We start from the raw sequence: 27,885 nt of genomic DNA, 5'->3' as shown, positions 1-27,885 counted from the left end.
AGACAGAGAGAAAGAGAGAGAGAGAGAGAGAGAGAGAGAGAGAGAGAGAGAGAGAGAGAGAGAGAGAGAGAGAGAGAAATGTTGTCGAAAGTGTTGTTTCCTGGGTCTACTTTCTTATTGAAGGTATAGCTCTTTGGGACTGAGGAGTATAGCCTAGCTCTTCTGGTGAATTCTATCAGTGATGCTTTGTCAGATTTTCACAAACGGAATCTAACTCGGAAAATCTGTTCGAGTTCTCTAAATTGGCTATATTCCGGCTTCAGGATGTATGTGCAGAACTCGGCCCAATAATCTATATCTTGTTTGTTGTGTGTTTTAGAGCCTGCAGTGTAATCCACTAATGGCTTTGCATTGATCACAGGGAATAAGGGAAGCCTTGTAAATACTTTGGATGCAAATGGATTAAGCATAAAGAGAACGTAATAGTCCATTAGTTTTCAAGGGCCTCTCAGCTGGGGTTTCAAAATTAAGTAATTATCAGCGAAAAAAACAGCATGAACAACTCTGTTATTTCTATTGATTTATCAACCTCAGGTAAATACTCAGAAATTAGTTACCAAAAAAAATACAGGTAAGAGCTTTCTCTTGCCATATCTCTGTACATCTATGAAGCTGATTTTGAGTGTGACAATCAAATCATTTAAGAATTAATTAATCTGCCTTCGTTTAGGCAGAAATTGTACTTTAAAGAAATATGGGGAAACCATTTTCATATTTTTCAATAAAGAAGCATACATTTAAAGCTTAGAGATGATCTGATGCAATCTCTTCATTTTACAGAGAAGGAAACTGAGGCCCAAATGGAAGTAACTTGTCCAAAGATCATCCAAGTAATGATTGTCTCGGGTGGAATTCAAATCTTGTCATCCAAAGATCCCAGCACACCTTAGTATTCCTGATTCCGAAAATAGAACTAATTTGAGGTGGGGCTTCTAAGGTTCCTATGCTTCTCACTTGATCTCCAGGACTCACCAAGGTGTTGTTGCGACTTACATTTTGGCGCAGCTTGTTTCAGTGCTCAGATGCAAACTGCCACAACAGGAAATACCTGGAAATATTTATTCGCAATGACTTGAAAGCTCCCAACAGACTGGTGCCCAAAGAGAGAAAGGGCATTAAAACTGGGCTCTAAAATCTTTCCACTGAACTTCCTAGGTCAGGAATGGGCAAGTACGTGTTTGGGGGCTATTTTTTTGCTTGTTGGCTCAGATACTTCTGTTCCACTCCCTAATCCAGCTGAAATGACTGAAGAAAAGTATACTGTTGAGCAAAAAAAAAAGCCCAAATTGGTTCCAAGTAAGGTTTCCAGAGGAGGAGACAGCTTAAGACAGTGCTACTATGCAGACTCCCTTCTTGAGTGAACAAAACTTTGGCCACAGGTTCCAGACAACTGAAACTCAGAGAGGAGCAGACTCCCTTTAAAAGAAACAACTGAAGACCTCCAGGAATTGATGCAGAGTGAAAAGAGCAGAGCCAGAAGAACATTGTACACAGAGACGGATACACTGTGGTAAAAATCGAATGTAATGAACGTCTGTACTAGCAGCAATGCAATGACCCAGGACAATTCTGAGGGATTTATGGAAAAGATGCTACCCACATTCAGAGGAAGAACTGCAGGAGTGGAAACAGAAGAAAAGCAACTGCTTGAACACATGGGTTGAGGTGGACATGACTGGGGATGTAGACTCAAAACTACCACACCAATGCAACTATCAACAATTTGGAAATAGGTCTTGATCGATGTTAAATGTTAAAACCAGTGGAAACGTGCATCGGCTATGGCGGGGGGTGGAGGGGAAAGTAAGAGCATGAACTATGTAACCATGATAACTTTTCTAAAAAATAAAAATTATTAAAAATAAAAAATAAAAGAACCAACTGGCCCCATAATGGAGAATTACCAGGGCCTCCTTGAAATGACTCCCAAAGCTGTTGGACCCATTCAAATATCGCTGTTTTGTCAAAGTATTCCAGATTATTGCTTAGCTCATTCTCAAAAGCCCAATGGGCTCAGCATTTCATTTGCAGAAAGAACACAAAATGGAAAACAAGGAAAACATTATAAATGGTTTGCTATAAGATTCCTCCATATCCTCCACCTCTCAAGGTCCTCAATTGAGGACCTTCACAATGTCAACATCATGACTCTGACTCTATCATTGGAACTTTCTTGCTATGTAGTTCTCCCAAGAGTTCCCCACATGTGGCTCCCACTCCAGGGTCTGGACTTGCTTTTGATTCTCAAATCTTGCCACTGTGTGACCTCAGATAAATCATTTGACCTGAGGGATTGACTAGATAAGAATAAGGATGATGGTGATGATAGTAATATCTGACATAAAGTATGTTAAGGTTTGTCTTATTTGCCTTATTTGATCCTTATAACAACCCTGCAAATCTAGAGTCCCCATTCTACAGGTGAGGAAACTGAGTCTGCCAGGTTAAGTTTCCTAGAGTTATATAGCTAGCAAGAGGCTGAGACAGGGTTTTAACTTGTACTACCTAGGGTTCCTTTTACTGCTAAATCTGTGGTCCCTTTCAGTTTGAAACTTATGGTCCTATAAATCTGGAATACTTTGACAAAACAGTGATATTTGAATGGGTCCAACAGCTTTGGGAGTCATCTCAAGGAGGCCCTGGTAATTCTCCATTATGGGGCCAGTTGGTTCTTTTAAAGGGAGTCTGCCCCTCTCCGAGTCTCGGTTGTCTGGAACCTGTGGCCAAAGCTTTGTTCACTCAAGAAGGGAGTCTGGGGAGTAGCACTGTCTTAAGCTGTCTCCTCCTCTGGAAACCTTACTTGGAACCAACTTGGGCTTTTTCTTTGCCCAACAGGATACTTTTCTTCAGTCATTTCAGTTGGATTTCACTTTCTGTGACCCTATTTGGGGTTTTCTTGGCTAAGATCCTGGAATGGTTGACCATTTCCTTTTCTAGCTCATTTTACAGATGAGAAAACCAAGGAAAATGGGGCTAAGTGACTTGCCTAGGGTCCCACAGTGTCAAGACCACATCGACATGGATAAATGCAACTACTCAGAGGGTCAGAGTTCAAATCTTGCCTTTGACAAGTTAAAGACAAGTTACTGTATGCACTCTCTGCATTCACAGATGTGGACCAAAAGAAAAAGCAAGCATCCACAGCCTTTTATTTTCTCTAATCATAGATTTGAAAGCTTGGTATATACCTACAGTTGGACAATTTCCACCAGACCCTTATTATATTTAATTTGATCAATTAGAAGTAATTTGCTCTCTGAGATAGTGGCTAGAGTGCTGGGCTCAGAGTCAGGAAGCCTGGCCTTGAAATGTGACCTTTTTACTCACTGCCTTTATGGCCTCCCCATGCTACAGGCAATTTCTTAGGATTTAGCTACTAAGCCCTGAACTGGTTGTGAGGGTGCTTTAGAGATTTCTGGTACCAGGAGTTTTCCAAACTAATAAAATCCTAAATCTTTTTGTGTTACCATCTTCGTTGTCTTAGGAAATAAAGCTACCTTCACTAATGTTTGTGCAGGAAGGATTGCTTGAGGAAGTCCCTGGTCAATTTAGGAAGCTTCCCAGGTAACTTGATGAAATTACACACAATGAGCCCAAGATTGAAAACAATCAGAGGGGCATCTTTCCATGATTGGTTCAGGACTAGAATCGCCTCCAGAATGAATGACCGGCTGATGATCTGGAGCAGTGGTTCCCAAACTTTTTTGGCCTACCGCCCCCCCCCTTTCCAGAAAAAAAATATTACTTAGCCCCCTGGACATTATTTTTTTTTAATTTTAATAGCAATTAATAGGAAAGATAAATGCACCTGTGGCCATCACCGCCCTCCCTGGATCGCTGCAGCACCCACCAGGGGGCAGTGGCACCCACTTTGGGAATCACCGATCTGGAGGAAGGAATTGTTGAAGGAGTCATATCTACCTAGCTCAGTGATGGGCAATCTACTGCCGGCGGGCCAGATGCGGCCCCCTGAAATGTTCTGTCCAGCCCTGCGCCATTATTCCTAATCTGACGAATACAGCGAGTAGGATACAATACAATGAAACTTGGAAAGAGTCGCCTTAGAAACAGACTGATGGAGGAGCATTTCCTTTCCTTTGGGCCCCTCTTTCAAAAGTTTGCCCATCACTGACCTAGCTGATAGACTGACTAATTTGCTTGGACTTCTTTTCACCTTCCAATGTTCAGAAAATAAACTGATATTCAGTTATGTCTGACTCTGAGACCTTGTGGATCCTACTGCCCATTGGGTTTTCTTTGCAAAGGTACTGTACTGGTTTGCTATTCCCTTTTCCAAGCAGAGGTTAAGTGACTTGCCCAGGGTCACATAGCCAGCGTCTGAGTCCAAATTTGAACTCGGGTCTTCCTGATTTCAGGCCCAATATGCATTATCCACCAAGCCACCTAGCTGCCTCCAAACAAAACAAAACAAAACAAAACAAAAAAACTATTAGCATGCAACCAAGTGGACCCAGTCCTGGTAGGAGGGAATGTAAGGGAGGCAATGGAGATGGCTGCCCTGAGACAGTAGTAACTGGTACATATACTAGCTTATAGCCTAGAAAAAGAGTCCTGAGAATGGACTTTTCCAGCCTGAGAAACGGTATGGGAGGCCACTGCAGTAACCCACCTAGCTTCTGTAGAATCACATGGCCTGGCCGAAACACGTGCTTTCCCATGTGGTCAGAGAGAAGGCACGTTACGGGTAATATTCCTGAACCTCCATTTCCTGTGCAAGTAGGGATGTTGATTTCCTAGGCAGCATGACTCAAGAATTTAGCCTTCTGGCAGCAAAAAAAAAAAAAAGGAAATTTCTTGGACAACCCCAGCCTGGTCATGATCTTGTGAAGGATCCCAAGTTTGAGAGTTCCTCCATCTGAGCGCTCAGTCCTAGATCTTTTAGCTAGAACATAGGCATGCATACATGTGCCAGTGGTGCCCAGGCAGGTATCAAAATTGGGGTATTTTATAGCTTATTTTTTAATTTGTATTTTCAGTAAAGTTTAGTTTTAAAAGTTTAGTTAAATTTTATTTTCTTTCATTTGAATGAAAACACTTTTCTTTATGATTGAAAATTTTATAAATGTCCACCTTTTAAGAAATAAAATTTCAGGGGCAGCTGGGTAGCTCAGTGGATTGAGAGCCAGGCCTAGAGACGGGAGGTCCTGGGTTCAAATATGGCCTCAGACACTTCTCAGCTGGGTGACCCTGGGCAAGTCACTTGACCCCCATGGCCCACCCTTACCACTCTTCTGCCTTGGAGCCAATACACGGAAGTTACGAGTTTAAAAAATTTAAAATTAAAATTAAATTTCCTCGGCATACTCCCTAATGACATTTGTTGCATATGCCTGTGAGACGGAGAAAGGGATTTACTTAAGCACTGTGCCGCTTTGGGAGAAAGATCACCTCCATGTCCCCCTTAAGTGGAGGCACAGGAAGGAGGATCTATGACTTAGGGGAGGCAAGAGACCTGGACCTTGTCAACCTCCCTCCTCCCCCACCATCATCGAGACTTACTCAGATAGTCAGGCTTAATAGGAAGGGAATTGCTTTACTTTATCATTAGCCCCCAAAGTATGTTTTAATTTCAGCCTAAACACTAGGGAGAGAAAGAAAAAACAAAGCACTTGCATCCAATGAGATAATACGGGTAAAATTACACACACAAAAATAAAAAAGCTCTTAACTCGGTGCCTGGCACATAGTGGGTGCCTAATAAATCATCGAATCCTTCCTTCCTTCCTGTTTTCCTTCCTGCCTTCCTGATTGGGGCCTTCAGAATTGAGCCTAGTCTCTGTCAGCCTGGATAGAGTCTGTGGGGGCTCTGGGGAAGTATAATATTAAAAATAGCCGACATTTATATCACATTTTAAAGTTTGCAAACTACTATACGATTTTCTCATTTAACTTCCACAACAACGTAGATGACATTCTCCTCGTTTTGCAATGAGAAAACTGAATCTGAGAGAGGTTAAACGAGATGCCCAGAATCCCACAACCTTGTGATCCCCAATGAAAACACATGTAATTAGAAGCCTCGACACTCCTTAGTAGTCGTGTGCCCATAAGAGACAACACGTAACTATTCTGAACTTTAGTTTCCTCTCCTGGAAAATGAGGTTGAAGTCAATACCCTCGGAGTCCCTTTCCGCCTTTAAGGGAGATTCGGGTTCGAATCTCCACTCCGCTCTGCTCCTTCTCTAGTTAGCGTGGCTTTGGACAGATCAAAACTTTTCTTCCTCCACAAAATGAGCTAGTTGGACCAGATGACCTCCAGGACTCTAAATGAACGATCCATGGCCACGTATGTAAAACAAATTGTCATCGTCTCATGCTGTCTGAAGAGGCGTGTTTTGGCATTGTCAACAGAATGACCAGAGAGTAAATGGATAGTTTTTTCCATCTTTTCGTGCGCGTGCCTTGGTACTTGGTAGAGTTTGGCACCAACTCTGGTAGAGCCTCGCTTCCTGTCCCATGGAAATGCTTCTCATTCTCATACACCTCTGCATTTCCCTGCTGTGTCAAGAATAGTAAATGGGAATAATTGCAGCCTCAGGGTGGTGCTTATTGTTTGCCTGGAGCGGAAATAGCACCAGCTGGTTTGCAAAAATCCTTTTGCTCCTGCTGTCTTATTCCAGTTACATGGACCTTACCCTTTTGAGTAGCACCTGAGAATCCCGATTTGGGGAGCTCATTTTTTTAGTCAGTCAAATCCATGAGCAAGTAAGTCCTTCCTGGTACAGGGCATTTGGTGGTGGCCGTGGTAGACTTAGGAAGGAGCTAAAAGACTAACCGAAAGATATGAAAACAGAAAAAGGAGATGTTAAATTATTCCAGTGTCAGTAATTTTGTTTGAAAAATTGCAGAATCACATTAATGAGAGTCTACAGCTCCATGGATAGGGATTGTTATTCAAACCCAGCTGTTTATTATCACCAAGAACAGACCAACAGGATATGGGTTTTAATTATTTCAGGCAAATCTAAGGTTAGATTTTCTAAGAATCATGCAAGTGATTCTTCAATAGCTTTCTTAATATCAGTCATGAGCTTCCTCTCTTCTACAACATCAGTCCATCTGTTTTATGACCATAGTCGGCTCTTGGTGATCCGTACTAAGGACAGGGACAAGAGGGCATACATGGTTCAAAACAGTAATTTATTTGTATTACAAGATGTCCCCTCTATGAGTAAACACTTCTTAGTCTCTTCTCCAATCTGCGTCATTAAAATTGGGGAGAAGATCTTTTAAGGCTGTGTTGATGAACCTATGGCACACATGCCAGAGCCTGCCAGAGGGGGCTGCTCTCTTCCCCCTCTCTATGCACACTTGAGGACATTTCTCCTATCATCTGCCCCTCTGCCCAGTAGCCCAATGGGAGCACTTCCTTCCTCCCCTGTCTGGAATAAAGCAGGGAGACTCACATGATGTGGCTGAGAGTTATAGTTTGGGTACTTGGTCTCTGTTTGCCACCCAATTTGGAATTATGCAACAAAGAGTTTTAAAAGAATGTATGTCCTTTGATCCAGCTCTACCACTACTAGGTTTGTACCCCAAAGAGGTAAAAAAATGGGAATAGACTTGTTTGTACAAAAATATTTAGAGCTGTACTTTTTGCAGTAGCAAAAAAAATTGGAAAATGAAGGGTTGTCCTTCTTTTGGGGAATGGCTGAACAAATTGTGGCATATGATGGTGATGGAATACTATTGTGCTAAAGGAATGATGAACTGCTTGATTTCTATAAGATCTAGAAAGACTTCCATGAACTGATGCAGAGTGAAATGAGCAGAACCAAGAGAACATTATACACAGTAACTGAAACATTGTGGGATGATCAAATATAATAGACCTTGCTATTAATAGCAATGCAATGATCCAGGACAATCCTGAAGAACTTATGGGAAAGAGTGCTAACCATCCACATCAAGAGAAAGAACTGTGGGAATAGAACTACTGAAGAAAAAACATATGATTTATCACTTGTTCATATGAGTATATAATTTGGGGCTTTGGTGTTTAAAAGATTACTCTATTACAAAAATGAATAATATGGAAATAGGTTTTGAGTGATAATACATGTATAATCCAGCGGAATTGCTTGTCAGCACTGGGACAGGGGAGGGAAGAGGGGAGGGAGAGAACATGAATCATGTAACCATAGAAAAAGATTTTTAAAGAATAAAATTATATTAAATATTTAAAAAATATTAAAATAAAAAACAAAAAGTTCACCACCACTGCTCTATGGTCTCTTCTAACTCTCAAGTCTAAGTAGTCATAGAAAGAGGGTACCTAAGTGGCACAGTGGATAGAGCACTGGACTCGAAGTGAGGAAGACTCAACTTCATGAGTTCAAATCTGGCCTGAGACACTTACTAGCTATGTGACCCTGGGCCAGTCACTTAACCCTGTTTGCCTCAGTTTCCTCATCTGTAAAATGAGCTAGAGAAGGAAATGGCAAACCGCTCCAGTGTCTCTGCCAAGAAGACCCCAAATGGGGTCTGGAAGAATGAGACATGACTGAAACAACCGAACAACAACAACAAAAGCCATGGAGAATGCCTAAAGTGGACAGTCTACTCTTGGGTAGCCAATGCTTAAAAACATTTTGCTTGATGCTTACTTGAGGCCAAATGCATGTGGTGATCTCTCTTTATGTCTCTATGGTACTCATTATTTTGATGTTTTCAATTAGCCATGTCTGAGAAGGCGGGTCACTAGATTTAAATGCCACAACTATTTCAAGTACTCTTGAACCCCTCGAATTCAAATCTTAGATGCGTTTGACCCCTATGCTTTCTACCAACAGCTACAAGAACCATAAGATGAACATAGAACCTTCACACCAAAACAGGCATCATCATTAGATGTAGAAGTTAACCAAGAGAAGACTTAATACTTTTATAAAAAATCATTTTTAGGCAACACAAGCCTCCATTGCCTTGGAATATGCAATGGTTCCAAAAATGACTCCCCATGTACATTTGTTCTGTTCTTCTACAGAATGTTCACATCCATCTCTGATACTTAAAATGGTGATTAGAATCCCTTGATAAATTGCAAGAAGTATGCCGAGTACCATCAGTCTTGCTTTGCTTTGTTATTAAGGCTGGCTTAGTTCGTATGAAAGGCAAACTATTTAGCATATTTAATATCTTTATCGGAGTTACAGGTTATAGGGAAAGGATCTTTATTTCTTCATCTTTTTCCAGTTTGCAGACCCAATTGTGTGGAAATGATCTCCCCCTCTCCCGCTCTCTCCCTGCCAAGCTTTGTATATAAAGAGATATGACTATCGAGTTTTCCATCTGAGGCTAGCAGCATGAAAAGCATCCTGGAGAGGCCACGGGGTAGGGGCAGATGGATGGGGGAGGTAAGGAAGCAAATGTCATCTGGTAGATTCCCATTTTAATAAATTATTCTTGCTAGCTGCATCCTAAGTACTGGTGTTTCTGAGTTGTCAAAGAATTGCCAAGTGCTGTGAGCATCCTCGAAAGCCAGCACCCTAGAGTAAAGCCCTGGGCACCCTAGCCTAGGTAGGGCTGTTTCGAGATGCCTTTCAAAGGTCTGTTCCATCCATATTCTCAAAGCAAAGAAAATACATCGGGAGGGAAGAGAGGAACCCGGGAGGGAAGGAAAAATGAGAGAGAAAGGCAAAGACAAACTAATTGAATTTGGAAAGAGGGACCAGAAATGCAGTGCCAGGTGGATGTGCCAATCAGCATACTGAGTGACTACATTCGCTGTTTTCTTAATGAGCACTGCCTAACCTTTGAAGTAGAAGCCTAAGGAGCCGAGGTTGGCCCTAACAATGGGTAGCTAATGATGGCCACATGGTTTCTGAGTTTGTATGCTTTACTGATTGAACCCAAACAGTCTCGATGCCACCGAAAATGGACTTCCTTCTTGGCCCGACAAAATTAAGTTCAAATGAATCATTTGTGTTATCATTTTGCTTTGTGATTTCTTTGTCACCCTGATGGGTCCAGGAATTCCATTGCCTGCTCCTGGCCAGCATGCCAGTTCTGCACATGATGACTTCTCTCGCAGACACGTGGAGTGTACGTCGTGATTTCTCTGCGTGTGGAAATGAATCATGTCAGGAGCCGGTGATTAATGGGGTTCTATATGCCAAAGAGCCTTTGCTGGCTCAATGGGCACTCCCTCCCTCCTCCCAGCATCTGGCAATTAAAGTATTATATCCTTGAATCAAAAATCAATTGTAATCAGCATAAGTATACTAAAACTGTCTTCTCCTTTATTAATATGATTAATTTCTCATCTCGTGTAGTCCTCAAAATTGAAAAAAAATTACTTAGTAAATTGATGACCTACAAATCCATCTTCTTCACTCTGGTCAGATTTGGAAAGGATGTGGTCAGTTAGAAATGATACGGCTCCTTCCTGTCACCGACTTTACCTCTCAATTAACTCTCAAGATCCCTGGCCCCCTCTCACCAACCCTCAACTCGGAGAGTCCTAGCAAACATAGCAGATTGCATGGCCTGCATTTGCTCTCTTTCCCGTTTTTTCAGTTTTGCCGAGAATCATGAATAGTAATCAGCTTTCACTTCATCCCACTAACTACTATATTTTGTATTTGGGGAATATGTGTCCCGGAGAGAGTCGGCCAAGGATGGTTAGGTGGCTGTGCCTTGAAAGCTAAAACATCAATACATCTTTGAAAGATTTTAATCCACTCAGCAGAGCAGCCTACATGAAACAAATTGACAATTCTCCTCAACGTGAAAGTTGCACGTATCACTCGGCGTCAGGGAAAACCTATCTGCAAAGATCCTAATAGAGATTTCATGTTGAAAGCTGGTAGTTCTTTCTAGGACCTTGGCAGGACTTTAGCAACACGCTGACAAATTAAAATGCAGGAGGCTCAAGGGAAGAATTGTTTCTGGAGTGGGTTACTCCCCTGCTCAAAAACCACCACTGGCTCTCTGTTGCCAACAGAGAATTGGCAAGCACTTATTTAAGATGGTAGCCATCTTCTGGGCTGGGTTCTGGGAATTCAAAGAGTGAAACAATCCCTACTCTCGAGGAGCTCACATTCTAACAGGAAAGACAAAACGACATCTATTTAGGTACAGAATCAATAGAAATATAGCAGTACAGATACAGGGTTGTTAGGGAGAGAGGGGGGGCACTAGCAGCTGGGAGATCAGGAAGAGCTTCATACATAAAGCGACTGACTCCTTCTTGCCTCTAAGATAAAATAGACATTTCTCTGTTTAGCTTATAAAACCATTAATGACAGCCACAACAAAAACACTTCATAACGTGACCCCAAACGTTTTCCAGCCTCGTTGTACAGACAGTTCTCCCTTTACATGAATTCTACTTAAAGCAGTCTGAAGGAAATCTGCATTTCAACAAAATATCTGCGTTAACTTTATTGTACAGTACTGTGCTCTCTCTGCTCCTGCCCCTTGCTCAAGGGTCTTCCACCCTGCCCACCCCCACCCCCAAACCCTGTAAGTGAAAGGGTGACACAGAGATGGCCACCCCTCCACCAGATAGGGACCTGGATTGAGACCTTTGTCCCCGAGAGAGGAAACCTTTTCCTTCCTCCTAGCCCTGGCTATGTTCTTTCTATCCATCCTCACTTGAGACTCACTTGATGTCTGTCCCCAGTCTTGTGTGTTCCTCTCACTGTCACGGTATCTACATGTTCTTGAACAACGTGAGGCTCCCTTCTTCCACTGGTGTGTGGCCCCCTTCCCGCTTCCCTCCCTCCTGCCAAATCCACATTATGTAAAACTTGCTTTATATAGAGGTCTGCAGAATGGTCCACTTACATAAAGCAAGAACTGTCTATATATTTCTCCCTACTTGATACTTTGCTCTCCAGTCAAATTGGCCTTCTGTTTGTTCCTTATACACAGCTCTCCATTTCCAGCCTCTGTGCCTTTGTATTGACTATTCCCCATGTCTGGAATGCATTGCCCTCCTTAGCTCCTTCTCTTCCCAATCAGGATAAAAGGGTGGCCTGGTTTTTACCCTAGACCAGTGATTCCCAAAGTGGGCGCTACTGCCCCCTGGTGGGTGCTGCAGTGATCAAGGGAAGTGGTGATGGCCACAGGTGCATTTATCTTTCCTATTAATTGCTATTAAAATTAAAAAAAATTAATTTCCAGGGGGCTAAGGAATATTTTTTCTGGAAAGGAGGCGGGAGGCCAAAAAAGTTTGGGAACCCCTGTGCCCTAGACAAATGCCTGAGCTATGAATAAACAATTTTAAATGATGTAGGAATAGAAATAGGAGTGAAGCTGCCTCATAGACAGTGGCTTCAGGGCAATCTCCCCTCCCCCCTTTTCCCTTCATACAGGCCCAGAAACTCCTCTCCATAGAGTAGAATTGTGTGTGTGGTGAGTAGAGAAAAAAATCATTCTCAGTGGGAGGAGAAGGGGCATGGCGGGAGATTTTGCTCTGCCCACACAAGGAAAGGAGCCGTCCAAGAGAGAATTCCATCTACCTGCCCCAGACGGGGCTCCCCTTACTGTAAAAGTCCGTTAAGTGTTTGTAAAATGAATGAAAGGATCAACTGTAAACAGCGAAAAGCTAAAAATAATGCTGCTCAGTTCTTTTCTTATGGCTATAAGACCAAAATGACACGTCTACTGATAGCAGCATTGTGCAACGGAAGGAAAACTGGGTTTGGAATCCCAGTGCCATTTACTCTCTGGGCATCCTAGGGCAGCTCGGTTAGCCTCTATCAACTCCAAGTTTCTTACCTATAAAGTGAAGCGGCGAGTCTAGACGACCCCCTCAAGCACGTTCCAGCTTGAAGCATATTATCCTATTTCCGGCCCCCTAGAGATACAGCCGCCATAGAGTATATAGTAAGATTCTCAGAATAGCTAGCAGAGCTTCATAGTAAACAGACACACATTGAGAATTTTGCTGTAATCTGTGGGTACTTGATGCTTTCATCTAAACATATGTCTTTCTTTCTAAAGGTTGGGTATTCTTAGCAGTGCTTAAATAGACCCAAAATGCCAGAGGCCTGCTGACTTTTCTTTTGAAAGGACCCAAGTCCACCTCTTCATTGCCTCATCGGTACACATAGTCTCTCCAGCAGTGCCCATCTTTTTCTGCAGGAGGCCTTTCTCCGTCCTCTCAAATGCTAGAGCATCATTCGCTTAAGAGAATGTAAACTCCTTGCTGGCAGAGATTGTTTGGGGGCCTTTGTTTTAAAACCCTTGTACTTCGGTGTATTTTCTCATAGGTGGAAGAGTGGTAAGGGTGGGCAATGGGGGTCAAGTGACTTGCCCAGGGTCACACAGCTGGAAGTGGCCGAGGCCGGGTTTGAACCTAGGACCTCCAGTCTCTAGGCCTAGCTCTCAATCCACTGAGCTACCCAGCTGCCCCTGTTTGGGGGCCTTTTGTTGCATCCCTAGCCCTTAGCACAGTACCTGGCCCATAGGAAGTGTATAATAAATGGTTATTGATTAATATGCCCCGAAGCTCGGTCAGTGGATCACAAATGAGTCTGAGTCTCTGGATGGTCAAAATCAATACCCTCCATGTAAAAGTCACAAGTAGGATCTGAAATTTTAATTGGTTTTCCCAATGTGACAGGGATTTGGCACTTCTTAGAGAAATTATTTTTTTAAAGTTGCCCTTGGGGGCAGCTAGGTGGCTCAATGGAATGAGAGCCAAGGGAGACAGGTGGTCCTGGGTTCAAATCTGGCCTCAGAAACTTCCTAACCCCCACTGCCTAACCCTTACCACTCTTCTACCTTGGAACCAATACATAGTATTGATTCCAAGATGGAAGGCAAGGACTTAAAATAATTACCAAAAAAAACCCAATTGCCCTGAATCCTTCTCATTGCAAATGTTTGGGCTCTTAACCTCATAGGTCTTGTTTCTTGTGTCTTAGTTTCTCTTTATCTAGTTGAAATACATGAACACAGCCCTCATGCTTTGTGTGCCACCAGTATTGATTTCAGAAATGTTTTCATCTAAGTAGCACTAGATTTATGTGCTACTTTCACTGTTGAAAGTCCAGTGTTTGCCCTTCTTGGTACCACCTTGAGCTCATTTAAAAATTAATATGAAAATATTTTTAGTTTACGTTAATGCTTAAAATATATGCCACATAGGCAGTGGGGCTGCGAGGGCCATGGTTGAAAATCAAGAGAAAAACAGGGTGTCATAATTCCCAGCCGGTAGAAATAGCTGATCTAAAAGACATACATTCACTAAATAGATTTGGGGGAGAGTAGCAAGACATCAGCCAGCTGAGATCCTGATGTTTTCGGATGAGATGCATTTGAAATTGGGCAAGGGGAGCATTTTGTCTGATGAGTTTCATAAGCAGGGATACAAATGGTGGAGGCCTTTTTCCTTACTCTCTGTGACATTTTGAAGTGGCTGTGCCAAGCATTGGTTCATACTGTATAAAACAAGAGCTGAGGACCTTCCACTGGCCTAAAGGAGAGATCGAACCAAGGGCATTGAGAAAATTTGAGGAAGAAGAGAGTCTGAACTACTGGGGAGATCAGGGAAGTGTCTCCAGAGCAGCCTTAAAGGAAGAGAAGGATTACGAAGAACATGGATGAGAAAGTATTACATTCCAAGGCAGGAGGAACAGCTTGTGCAAATGCATAGGAGCACGAGATGAAACGGGGAGATTTAGGGAACAGCCCATGGCCCAGTTTTGGCTCAAAGACAGAGTGTATGATGGGAATTCGTGTGAAACAAAGGCTAGCGAGGTCGGTTGGACCACAATTGTGAAAGGCTTTAAATGCTAAGCCTTTGGGGAGTTTCTACGTTATCCTAGAGGCAACTGGGAGCTACTGTTGATGCTCTAGTCTAGACCATCCGTAGTAACTGTGGTCACAAAGCAGATCGATATTTTTACATTTACATTTCAACAGTATAACCATATATCATTTGATTTCTCCTGCATAAGCAAATACTCTCACAGCGATCAACGCGGACAAGCCTGCCTCTGAATATGAAAAATGTATATTTCATTAGGGCAAGTATGAGAAAAAATGGGAAAATCCTAAAAGTTTGTCTTCGGTGCTCTCCACCTTTTTTCAGTGCTCAGGTGTGTAAGGTCTGCCCGCTGCTTCATGGCCCACAGTAGTCCAGGTTCCAAAATTACGTTGTTCCCAAAGAGTTAATAATCTATTAGAGAAAGAGACGTATATGTACATACAAACTGTGAGAAAGGGGAGAGGGAAATAAGTGCAAAGGAGAAGTCTCTCTAAAATACAATAAAGAACTGGAGAAAGGAGAGATCACTTGGAGTGTGGAGAGTTAGTAAGGGGAGTAGATGGTATTTCAGGTGACTCTGAAAGAAGCAAAGAATTCAATAGATAGAAACCTTACGGGGAGGAGGGGTCAGAGTGAAGTATGTCCATTGCAGGCATAGGGAGAGGATCAGCATTGATTGGGAAGAAATGAGAGAAAATATGATGAATAAGTAGTACAGCATTGTCCCACTGACCGGAGGACAGAGGATATGAAGAGGATTAATACAAAAGGATAGAAATCTGGAAAAGTGCTCTTAGATTGTAGAGCAAAATTATGGAGAACCTTGAATATCAGAATCAGGAACTGATATTTTATTTGAAAGGTAGGGAATGGAGAACTTCTGGAAGTCTTTGAGTGGGAAAATGGCACGATTTAAGCAGTGCAGTAGGGATTTGTAGTCAGTGGTAGATTGGAGGCCAGAAGGCCAGTTGGGAAGATCTTATAGTAATCTAAGAAGAGTTGAGTGCCTGAATGGGAGTGGTTATAGAACAGAGGATTAAAGATTGTGGCAAGAGATATTGGCGGGGGGGGGGGGGGGGAGCAGCTGGGTAGCTCAGTGGATTGAGAGTCAGGCCTAGAGACGGGAGGTCCTAGGTTCAAATCTGGCCTCAGACACTTCCCAGCTGGGTGACCCTGGGTAAGTCACTTGACCTCCATTGCCCACCCTTACCACTCTTCCGCCTAGGGGCCAATACACAGAAGTTAAGGGTTAAAAAAATAAATAAATAAAAATTTTAAAAAAGAAGAAGAAATGAGGCCTCACCATTTTTGAAGGTTGAGAGGGAAAGAGCCAGTAGAGAGGAAATGACTAAAAACCAAAAGAGAAAAAGGAGATGATTGATGTACGTACAAGAGGCTCCTTTCTCTGAGACTGAAGGAAAGGAAGAGATGGTCAAGAATCTGAAAATTGCCCTACTTTCCCAGCCTATGGCTGTACAGGAGTTACAGGTGAAGTAGATAAGAAAATTTAGCTAGAAGTTCCTTTATGTAGCTCTCAGTAGTAATGAATGTTTTCCCCTAATCTAAATGTTTTAATAAGACCTTATTGTTTAAACATCCAAGTATTGCTTTGTTCTAGGTAATTGAAGTGTAAGGAACTTTTCGAGTACTTATTTTGTTTCCGTTAGCTTTTTAAACAGGAAGCTATGGAGGGACCTCTGTAAACAAACTCAAACTTCACAAGCTGGGTTTGGATGCCAATTCCATCCATTTTGAAGACTTCTAAATTTAAAACGCCGTTCTTGCATCCTCGGTTATGATGAATTATTAATATTTTCCAAATCATTCTGAAATGGAAAGCACTATTAATAATCTCATCTCAAACCCCACAAAGTTGATCAAGCCAAAATTTGATTTTTCAGTTGGCTTCACTTAAGTAGATCAGGATGGGAAATGAGTCTAAAATTAAAGAAAATGACAGAATAACACAGTCTTAAACCATGACTTTTGTGAAGTTACAGATACCGTCTCTTGCCACCAATCTCCAAATGGGCTCCAGTTTCTAAATGACCCATTTGGGCCCTATCTCCGTGGGGACGTTGGGCCAAACTAGAACTAAAAATTCTATCTAGAAACAGGGACTTGACAACTGAAACATTTTGTATTTGCATTTCTGCTCTAGTTCAATAGTTTAGAAAATTTGTTTGCTTCCAATTCATATTAGCTCGCAGGATGATTAAAAATATTTAGTTTGTCCTTCAATTACAAATCCTATTGGCATTAAGATTTCAGCACACTATTATACTTCATTCTGATTCGGAGCATCACAGGGTAATGGAAAAGTGCTGGACATAAAGTCAAGAAAGCCCCTGCCTCAAAAATCTCTTCTCCATTTGCTAGGTGTGCGGTCACAGACAAGTCTCTGAATTTCTAAGTTTCGGTTTTGCCAACTAAAAAATGAGGCATATGTAGTGTTTACCTCTCAGGGTTGTATCGTGCATCTCACATGAGATAATGTACTATTAAATGGTCCTTAATTTTTCGAATGTAATGTAAATGTTAGTAAGAATGGTAAAAGTTAGTAATGTACGATCATGGTCATTTGAACCAAGTTCCTCACTGAAAGGAAACCATAAATTAGGGCTTCCATTTCCAATTGTCTAGTGAAAGAGCTTTATATTAGAGTGTCCCTGTACAGTGGGAGGGGCCCTTGCTCTATAGCCCAAGGATGTGGGTTTAAATACTTCATCTGACACGTATGATCTTGAACAAGTCACTTCACTTCTTTGAAACCTCAGTTTCCTCTTCTGTAAAAAGAGGGGCTCAGACGAGATGGCTTCTAAGATCCCTTCTAGCTCTAGATCAGTGATGGATTCATTCTCTGAATACATGGCTCAACATGATTGCATTGAATGGAAGTTTTCACAGATAACACAGACTTAGAGTGAGGGCTTTGGCTTCTCTTCTGTGAGGCAGTGTGTGAGGCAGCAGAGACCCCAGAGAAAAAAGAAGTCTTAGTTCAAGATTTAAACACAAAGTCTAGTTTTGCCTCCATTTGGATGAACCCAAATTTTGAATAGATTATTATGAATCAGATCAATACCAACAATATTCATTTAAAAGCTGAATTATAGAAAATCAGAGAATGGTTTCAAAACAAGAATTGTATATGGTTTAAAAAAAAACTTTATTATTCATTTCCTCATGCCTTTGGAGAATTCTTTTTAAAATAGAACATGGAAACTCTTTGAGACTAATTCTCCAACCTAATGCCATCTACTCAGTATATGAAACTAGCATAAAGTCATGCATTCATAGTGTCTTCCTTCATATCCATGAGGGTATCTGGGTTGACAGTTACAAACTGAGATGTGAAAAGCCTTGAATGTGGCAATCAAAAATTGTAGTAAAGGGGCAGCTGGGTAGCTCAGCGGATTGAGAGCCAGGCCTAGAGACGGGAGGTTCTGGGTTCAAATCTGGCCTTAGACACTTCCTAGCTGTGTGACCCTGGGCAAGTTGCTTGGCCCCCATTGCCTAACCTTACCACTCTTCTGCCTTGGAACCAATACACAGTATTGACTCCAATCAATTTTTGATTGGAAGGTAAGGGTTTTATTTTTTAAAATTGTGTTTAAAGCAGGCATAAATTATTGCCAGTGATCAAGGCAGTTATACTGATAATTGAAATCTAACACATCAATTTTATTTAAAATATCCAGATAATTGAAAAAAATATTTCCAGTTTTCTTTGTACTGAGTTTTGTCTATATAATTGTTTCACTGCTCTTTGCTTCACTTGGAGTAGACACAAGAAATGTGTAGGCTTTGTCAGCTACGAGATATACATAAAAAAATTAACTTTACACATGGCTTTTTTTTTTCATTTTACACACATACACACATTACCTACAGAACAGAAATCTCCTACAAACTAAAAGACAAGCATTCAAGGTGGTTAACCCCATTCAAAACAAAAGAATAAAACCAGCTAATCTTTCTTGTTTTATCTTTCCTTACCTGTCTTTTCTCTGTTCTATACTTCTTTGGAGCCATTAACTACTACCTACTCCTCTTAGTTGGCTTTGGCTTATTTCCTAATTATTTTTTTCGGTTTTTGCTTTGCCTTATTTCCTAATATTTAGCTCTATATTTCTTACCTGAGCTAACACTACCTTCACTGCTGAGCACCTGAACTCTTTTTTTTTTATACCCCAGTGGCTTAATTTCTATGTTTTTAAAAATATGGATTGATTTACAAGAATTTTTTTAAATCATTGCAAAGTATGTCAGTCGGTCAACAAACATTTCATAAACACCTACTATGTGCCAGGCACTGTGCCAAGCACAAAAGAAGCAAAGAAAGGCAAAAGATGGCCCCTAGCCTTGAGGAGTTAGTCTAAAATTGTGGTCATGATAATAGCTTACATTTACATATCACCATTGATATAAAACCTTTTACATATATCATTTGTTCAGATCTGCCAGTGAAAGTCATTATCCTGAGTAAAGCGTTTGCTAGTAGAAAAAGCACTGGGTCCGAGTCACAAGACCTGATTTCTAATCTTAGCTTTGCAAAGTATGAAGTATCTCTGAGCTCTGGGCCTCAGTTTCTTCATCTGTAAAATCAAAGCTTTGGACAAGGTAGTGTCCCACATGCTTTTCATCTCCAAAATCTTCTGGATCTATGATTTCTCACACAGCCCCCACTGTTATAAAGATCTTAGTCAGTGGATATTAATTCAATTCATTCTTGCTGGCCCTCTTGCTATTCAAAATATTGTGAGACACAGAAGCAATTTGGCCACCATACGATGACGATTTGTGTTTACAAGGTAACCTGGTTTCACTGGACCTTTACATGAAGATTAAGTTTCAATCTTCCCATGCCGTAATTCCATTTACGCTATGAGGGAAGCGCCGTCTATACCTTTAAAAGAGTGCTATAGACTTATGACTCACCAGAGGCAGCACGGCATGGTTCATTGTGCTTTGGACTCATGTCCCTTGGAAAACCTGGTTAGAGTGAGAGGCACAGAGGGGTGATAACCCTTCGAATGTCTTCTGATCCAATAGGAAACCTTGGAGCTGATGCCATCCCGTTTGCCCCACCAGATGCAGGCAAAACTATTTAATAATGATTTCTACCTGATTCTGCCTATTGTTTGATACTGTAGCTAAAGTAAAGCCAGAGTGACTAAGGATCTTATTTTCGTTCTTATACTATAACACTAAGCCCTTTTTCATAGCATTAGACTTTTAATTACTTCATAACTAACGAACACAATCTTCTCAACTAGAGCTGCTCCCTGGCATTATTTCCATAAATGTACTTACTACTCTGGCTCAGATTAGTCATAAGCTTGGCAATGAAGTTGCCTCAGTTGAATGAGAAGGCTAGATCAGAGGTCCACTTAGACCTCCTGCGTCCAACAAAGCAGTTACTCAGTATTTCACAAAGGATCTTTACAGTTCAAGCAGCATCAAGAAGTCACGGAAAGAGCGTTGGTCTTAAGAGTTAGGAATCCAGCTCTGATCCTGCCAGTCACTTGCCATGTGATAATAGTTACATGGCTTCACTTTTTTGAGCCTCACTTACTTTACCTCTAAAAAGGGGGAGATGGAGTGGGACTAAGTGCTTTTTTTAAACATTTTTTTCTATTCTTTAATTATGACCTTTGATAAACATCAATAAGTTCACATTTTTCCATATGCAAAGAGGAAGAAAAGAAAATTGACTAGGAAACCATGTATCCGCTATGCATAACTTGGTTTTTGTCTATTATAAACAACATACTAGAATCAGTACTAAGTTCAAATCTGGCCTCGTATACTTACTAGCTGTGACAGAGCAAGTCACTTAACTGGGCATCGTTGCTGCCTACTAAGCTAATCGATGGCCAGGTTTGAATGACCAGCGTAACGGTTTAACCCTCCCCACGAATATAATGACCATGATAACAAGGTGCTCCTTATATCCTCTGAAATTCATAAATGTATTTCATCTATAAGCCTGATCAAGTAATTCATCTCTAGTGATAGAACTCCAAATGGAACCAACGGAGAAGAGGCAGATACATTGGAGCAGAAGACCCTTCCCTTTCTCCCCCAAATGACACACACGAGTGGCTCCCTTCTCTATCTAATGCTTAAAGCCCATCCTTGTCAACGGGAACAAATTTGTCATAAAGTGGTGAATGCTAAAAATAGTCAGCATGGTAGGAAATGTACTAGCTTGGTTTGTAAAATGAATAGTTGGTGTTCCTGACCACTTCGAGTACAGAAGGAGTTACTTTAACCTGGGAATCCAACCGGGGCACATAGTTAAAAGTAAGAGCATTTGAAACATGGCCCAACTGACCTCCCTTGGGAAATAATGTTTGGAGGATGTTTTGTACAGTTCGGTGTTTCTTTGCTGCCATGAAGCTGGGAGTACAATAACAAGAGCTGGTGTGTGACCCTCCTTCCCCCTGTTACCTCTCAGTTTGATGGAACATGGAGTCATCCCAAATTGAGCTCTGCCTCTTACTATATAGAAGTTGAGGACAGGCAGGATGAAGAAAAATATTTTGGACAAAAGTACAATTTGGGAAACATTTGACTACAAATTCGTTATTTTCCCTGACAATATATATTTTTGTTGAGTCGTGTCCAAGTCTTTGTGAGCCTGTATGGGGTTCTCTTGGCAAAGATATGGAAGTGGTTTGCCATTTCCTTCTCCAGTGGATTAAGCAAACAAAGGTTAAGTGACTTTCCCAGGGTAACTGGGAGTATCTGAGAGTATCTGAGTATCTGAGAGCAGATTTGAACTCGGGCCTTCTTGATTCCAGGCCCAGAGATCTCCTCACTAAGCCACCTAGCTATCTCCTTAATATATATGGAGAACCATAAGTTCTGCATAACGTCTCCAAGCTGAGGCATGATTCACTAATGAATCCTCTACCACATAGATATGTATATGTAAATATATCTCCTACATACATGTTCTTTTCAGCTACCATTTGAGGCAGCTAGTAGGCTAGTTTGGGCCCTGCTCCTCATTTGGCTTTGGTTTGCACATAGCCAAGAATTTCATTTGCAAAAATAACAGATCCTTTAAATTTGCTCTAAACAAGCATAGCACATATAAGCTCTGGGCTTCTTCTTCCAATTGAACACAGCGTAGGAGGGTTCAGTGGGAGAGGGAAAAGACCATTCTCACTGGCATGTAGGATCCCCAGAATTCATGTGCTATTTGACCTCTCAGAGTCGAGGGGTAGCTTGAGATGTCCCTTTCTAAAATTACAGATCATGAGCCCCCAGTAGTGTGTTCTCCTTCTATGATTATCAGTGGATATAAATTAGTCTTAATTCAATTTCAGAATGAGTTATTTACTAAGGTGGTGCAGTAAGAACTGTTGATGAAAAACATTCCCTTTCCCAAACTCTGTCACCTGCTACTACTAGCAAATACAGAGTCTAAGAGAAAGGGAAGTTAAGCTTAGAGAGCACATGTGATAAAAGGGTAACTCACAGCTCCTAAAATTTCTTTTTCAAGAGTCTTCAGTATATTCCCCTTAGATATAAGAGGATATTTAGTATAGTTTTCCTCCTGGGAACCTTGTGGAACCTTGACTTTGCCTTTACTCCTCACATCCAGCCTTTTCTTGGCTTCTAGTGTAGACGTTGCCACAATCTGCTTCTTTCCCAGGGATGATGCTAGGGCATCAACAGGAAAAGGGAAAAATCCAAAATCCTTCAACCCCCTCAGAGCTCACAAGGTCCTCTGGTCAGAGTGAGGATGGAGGAGGCTGAGGAGATTTCCTCCCTCCATCTCTCTTCTTTCTCTGATTTCATCTAGCTTAATGGTGCCATGCAGGTTCAGAGTGCATGGCCAAGTCCTCCAGGCAGTCCAGACAGACTTATTACCATACCTATATTCATACCAAACGATCAACTGAAGTGTGTTCTCATCTGAGAAATATGTTAGGGCATAGCATCTACTTACCTACTTAAGGTAAGGTGAGGCAATTTGATTTATTTGCTCGATAGACTCCCACCCTTACCCAAGTAGGATGGATTTTCGAGCACTAAAGGATCAGAAAAGGACCATTCAGAGACTATATGGTGGGTTTTAGTCAACCAGGCAACATGGTTGTTTGGGAAGCATTGTGTGCTTTGATGATTTTGCAAATAATGTGTTGTTTTTTGGAGAGTAGAGATAGCTGTGGCAAATTCTCTTAGACTGATTAGTTTATTTTATGCATAATCAGTCCTGAGTAGATGAATAACTTATTGTGGATATGTTAGTTGCCTTTTCAAATTTAAATAATTCATTCCCGTTACCCCATCCTGATAGTGGGCTGGTCTTCGATTTTCTAGAGACCCAGAAATGGAACTCAAAAACGGTATCGCCTTGAGGAGGGGGTCAAGGTCTAAGGAATTATCTGCATTTCCAAATATGAGAGTGACGGCCTCTTTGATTTCCCTCTTTAAGACCATTATTCTCTCTATTCTCATATTCTTTTCTAAGTGTGGGTGTCTGCCCAGCTCTGTAAGAGAACAATGACCCTGCTTCGGGGAGTTCCCCACAGAGTTCGGGAAGGCCTGTGACTGCCAAGATTTTTGCCAATGGGTATTGCAGCTCTCATCATACAAGTAGCAAGCACAGAGCAATGAGGCAGCGCTTCCCCAAAGGTGCCTTGGGTCCTTTCAGGGCTCTCTAGCTGAAATAATGTGTGGGCCAAGCTACACAGCCTAGGTCTGGGACGGGAGGAGTTCTTCTCTGTGTTTGCCTAAAACTCCTTTCCCCACCCAGAAAAGAATGTTTGTTGATGGGGACACCTTCGTGATCTATTTCCTCTTTGGGACTAAGAATACTCAATCGTGTTATGGGCAATAATATTAATGTATTATTGATTAATTATTAATATTAATTAATAAAAATAATTTCCCCGTGTGTAATAAAGCATGTCCCTCCCCCCCAGGAATAAATATCACCCCAGAAGATTCCACACTACAGAAAGGCTCGTGCTGGGATTGAGAGAAGCAAGGAACACCCGATTTTGGACTGGGAAGTTTTAGAGTTCATCTCCCTGGTCCAGGATCCTACAGTCTACATTTGTAACCTCAGGGCAGTTCCTACTGAGGGCTGTACTTCCTTCAGCTCCATCAGCTGGCACAATCCTCTTCTAGAAACAGTTAACCCTGAATGCTCCCCTATAGCTCATCAATTAATCAGTCAACAAATTAATTAGTCAGGAGGCCGGGGTATATTTTCTGAATTAGCTGGCTGACCTGGCTAATTAATCAGTGAGTTCTAGAGAGGTATCCAGGGTTAAGAGCAAATAGAAGAGGATACTGGGCAGCGCTAAGGTCTGCCCCCTTGGTAAACAGCAGCAGTGAACCCCCACTTTCCTTGGACTCCGAACTTCGCCATATCATCCCTTTTCACTAGTAGAGAGGCTTCAGAACACAAGCACAAGGGCTCGTGGGTGAAGAGGGAACCATGGCCCATGTTGAAGCTGGCACTGTGTCAGTCAAATTGCAGATGATTGTCCAGCTGACAGGTTGTTGGTGGCTTTCCAGCTTTCTAACACAACTGGACTAAACCTCCATCACTAACGTTCCCTACTGAGAAGTAGCTCCAAGGTCCTGATTCAGCTGGCGCCCAGCGAGGACCCTCTGCAGTGTAGAGGATCCACACAGACAATGAAGAGGTGCTTAGGGGTTTTTTAGGCCAACATATTTTTTTTTCATAGCAGTCACATTCTGGAATCCAAACTTTTCATACATACACACGCACGCACGCACACACACACACAGATAATAACATAAATCTATGTAGGGCATTAAGGTTTGCAGATGTCTCATGCGTGATAAATACATTACTTTCTGTTGATTGTTAGGTGAGAAACAGGATGTTATTGAAATATTTGCCCCGATTACTGGCAACACTGTAGGGCCGTGATGGGCAAACTACTGCCCAAGGGCCAGATGCAGCCCCCTGAAACATTCTATCTGGGGGAAGGGACATTATTCCTAATCTGATGAATACAACGAGTAGGATACAATACAATGAAACTTGGAAAGAGTTGCTTTAGAAACAGACTGACAGAGGAGCATTTCCTTTCCTTTGGCCCCTCTTTAAAAGGTTTGCCCATCACTGCTCAAGGTAAATTTTGGAAAAGAGGAAGCCACTGAACAGGAGACTGATTTGGCCTCAGTGAGTCAGTAGGTCAGAGAAAAGCAAACGAAACAGAAGTTTGAGACTAAGAGTATTGGCATTGGAATGAGTTAGTGTCTGTGATGCCAAATGTATTTGTTCTGATACCATAGATGAGAAAAGTCAGCACATGGCTGTTTAGAAACACAAAAGATCCAGCCATTTTCAGTTCACAGGAAGAGAGAGGCATTCGATTTTTTGTTTTTTCGGTACCGCCTAGGTTATACCTGTTCCTGGCCATACCCGTTGATTTAACTTCAATTTGATTTTGCCTCCATTTCTTTTGATCTGTTTCTGTGATGTTCTTCAAATCCAACACGCTAATCATCTGTGTCCATTTCTCTACTTCTGACTCTCCCATGGAATATTTGAGGAAAGTCTATACGGCACACGAGAGTGTCTTATCTAAGGGAATGTGGTAAAGTGTGCCCAAGGGGATTGAATGTCAAACATGTTGTCGGGAAGGCCTGAGTTCAAATCCAGCCTCAGATATGTACTGACTGTGTGACACTGGGCAAGTCATTTAACCTCTCTCGCCCTCTGTTTCGTCCTCCATAAAATGAGAGAAGTGAACTAAATGACCTCTAATGTCCTTCAGTTTACCTCCTCCTCTTGTCTCAGAAGCCCTATGACCTCAAGGCCTAGCTTGCTATTCTTTCCTGTATTTATTTCCCTTCTCAAAGACAACATTGTTGACTTCCTTCCAAAAATGCAGCACAATTAACGACATATAACTCTACAAACGGAATTCTAAACCTTTTTTTTTTGTGATATGGCTTTGGTAGACTGGCAAAATCTACAGATCCCTTCAAGAGGCAGCTAGGTGGTGCAGTGAATAGTGCACCTAGGGCCTAGATTCAGGAGAACCTGAGTTTAAATCTGGTCTTAAACACTAGCTGTGTGACCCAAGTCATGCTCTTCCTGCCTTAATTTCCTTAACTGTAAAATGGGGATGATAATGAGATTATATACATATATACATACATATATACATGTGTGTGTATTAAACTTTGGCCTCAGTTATCAATTCTAAGACAGAAGGGTGTGTGAAGTCTAGGCAATCTGGATTAAGTGACTTGCCCAGGGTCATACATCTAAGAAGTATCTGAGGCCAGATTTGAACCCAGGTCTTTTTGACTCCAGGCCTGGTGTTCCATCCCTGTGCTACCTAGATGCCCCTGAGATTATACTTGTAAAGGACTTAGCACAGGGCTAGGCACACACAAGGCACTTTCTAAATGCAAATTCCCTTCTCAGAATAGTGTTTTGAAATATATAAAATAAAATGCATAGGATTACGAAGGAAGCCATTACATTGAAATGTAGTTATCCAAAAGCATAGGCATGAACTCGGGGCAAAGGACTCCTGCTGGATGCTATCTCATGTTCAGCACACAAACCACGCTACAAAGAATCAGAAAACACTCGTTTCAAACTACTCTGCACACAGGGGACGCTTGGCATAATATCCAGCAGTCTCTTCCCACGCCAACCCAAATGCTGACAAATCAATTCAGGGATCTTCACAGAACTGTGTCAGGAGGTGACAAATAGGTAAAGCAGTAGAGACAGAGGAAAAGCACCGTCTCCCCAGCTTGAGGATTGAGCAGATTTTTCCATGGTTGTGGGGAGTGCCATTTGGAACTGGCATCATGTGAGCCCACCGTCCTGGCAGCCTGCTAGCCACAAAAGCAGGTGAGCAAATCTGATAGGTATTGCATGTGCCCTCCATGATGGGGCCTGGATCTGAGATTGTAACCACATACGAGAAATTCCCTCCTGTCACCTCCATAGAAACCTCAAGGCTTAGAGACTTGCCAAGAGCCCTGAGAAGGAGAGAACTTGCCTGGCTCCCACAGCTAATACGCTGCCCAGGTGGGACGCCAAGGAGGCTCTTTCTAGTTCAAAGGTCTCCTCTCCAGCCGCCTGTTACCTCTAGATGTCTTGGACTGACCTCCAGGGATTTTGAGCATCCATCTCTATGGAAATAGTTCATCCACAGAGGAGCTCCACCTCCCAGAAGTCTCTATTTAGCCTCTTTTTCATGACCATTTCCTCCTTCAGCCCAGGGCTGGTTTGCGTGGAGCCATGCCTTGATGTGGCTTTCACTATGGAGTTGGTGGCGCATGGAGAGACCACAAACGCTGGCAAAGGGTCCGAATTGGGTGGGGAGGGGGGAGACTTGACTTGGCAGGGCTCAGGACAACCACCTTTCCCCTCCTGGCTTATACAGGGATGCATATAGCCGCCCCCCCCCAGGCAATTCCACCACCAGAGCATGACTTACAAAATCGTGCTAGAACTGTTACATAATTAGGAAATGGCATGAAAAATCACTTCTTTGCCTAGAGCAGCTCCATATTTATTTCTGTTACCAAAATCTTTCCCCGGACCTGAAGATGCATTGGGGGGGGGGGGAGACACACCTCCCATTTTCAAAGGGAAAAGAAAGCCGATTGACTCATTTTTCCGAGGCGGAGCTGCCAGGCTCTCCTTTTTCGTTCCCCCGAATAGCGTTGGCGAAGCTCAAGGCTAGGCAATGAAAGGTAAGCGGTCGCGCGGGCCTCCCTTGGCCCCTCAGTTGGCCGTTAAGTTCAGAAACAGCTGCCCTGCCCTGCTTCCTGCTCCCACATGCCCTGGCTGTAAGCGAGGAGCACTTCATTGCCTGCTGGGGGAGTTGATTTTTTCCGGCCCGGGCCCGTAGGTGAGACACCTGAGAGGGAAGCGGGCTCGGAGAAGCTCGGCAAAGTTCCCTTTGCAGGTGGGAGGCGCACATACTTAATAAGAGGCAGGAGGCAAAGGAGCCAATAACGAGCTTTCCAATAGGAAATCTTTTGGCAAAGTTGGTGTAACTCGCAAAGTCCCTACGGCTGCTCAGGGGCATCACCAGGGCTATCTAGTTTGCCGAGAACGCGAGGCTCCCGCGAGTGAAATACGTCTACCGTTCCCTACGTCGGGGGCG

The 27,885-nt window shown here is 42.3% G+C and overlaps 1 protein-coding gene across 1 annotated transcript in view; it reads right to left on the bottom strand.

Moving 5' to 3' along the window:
• The window catches only part of KLHL4 (kelch like family member 4), a 187,280-nt gene that overhangs the window by 158,456 nt on the left and 939 nt on the right, over positions 1 to 27,885 (bottom strand). The window lies entirely within an intron of this gene.

This window comes from Gracilinanus agilis, chromosome X (assembly GCF_016433145.1).
Source record: "Gracilinanus agilis isolate LMUSP501 chromosome X, AgileGrace, whole genome shotgun sequence".
Classification (NCBI taxonomy): Eukaryota; Metazoa; Chordata; class Mammalia; order Didelphimorphia; family Didelphidae; genus Gracilinanus; species Gracilinanus agilis.
The sequence above is the reverse complement of the archived record's forward strand: the minus strand, read 5'-3'. Positions and strand labels throughout refer to the sequence as shown.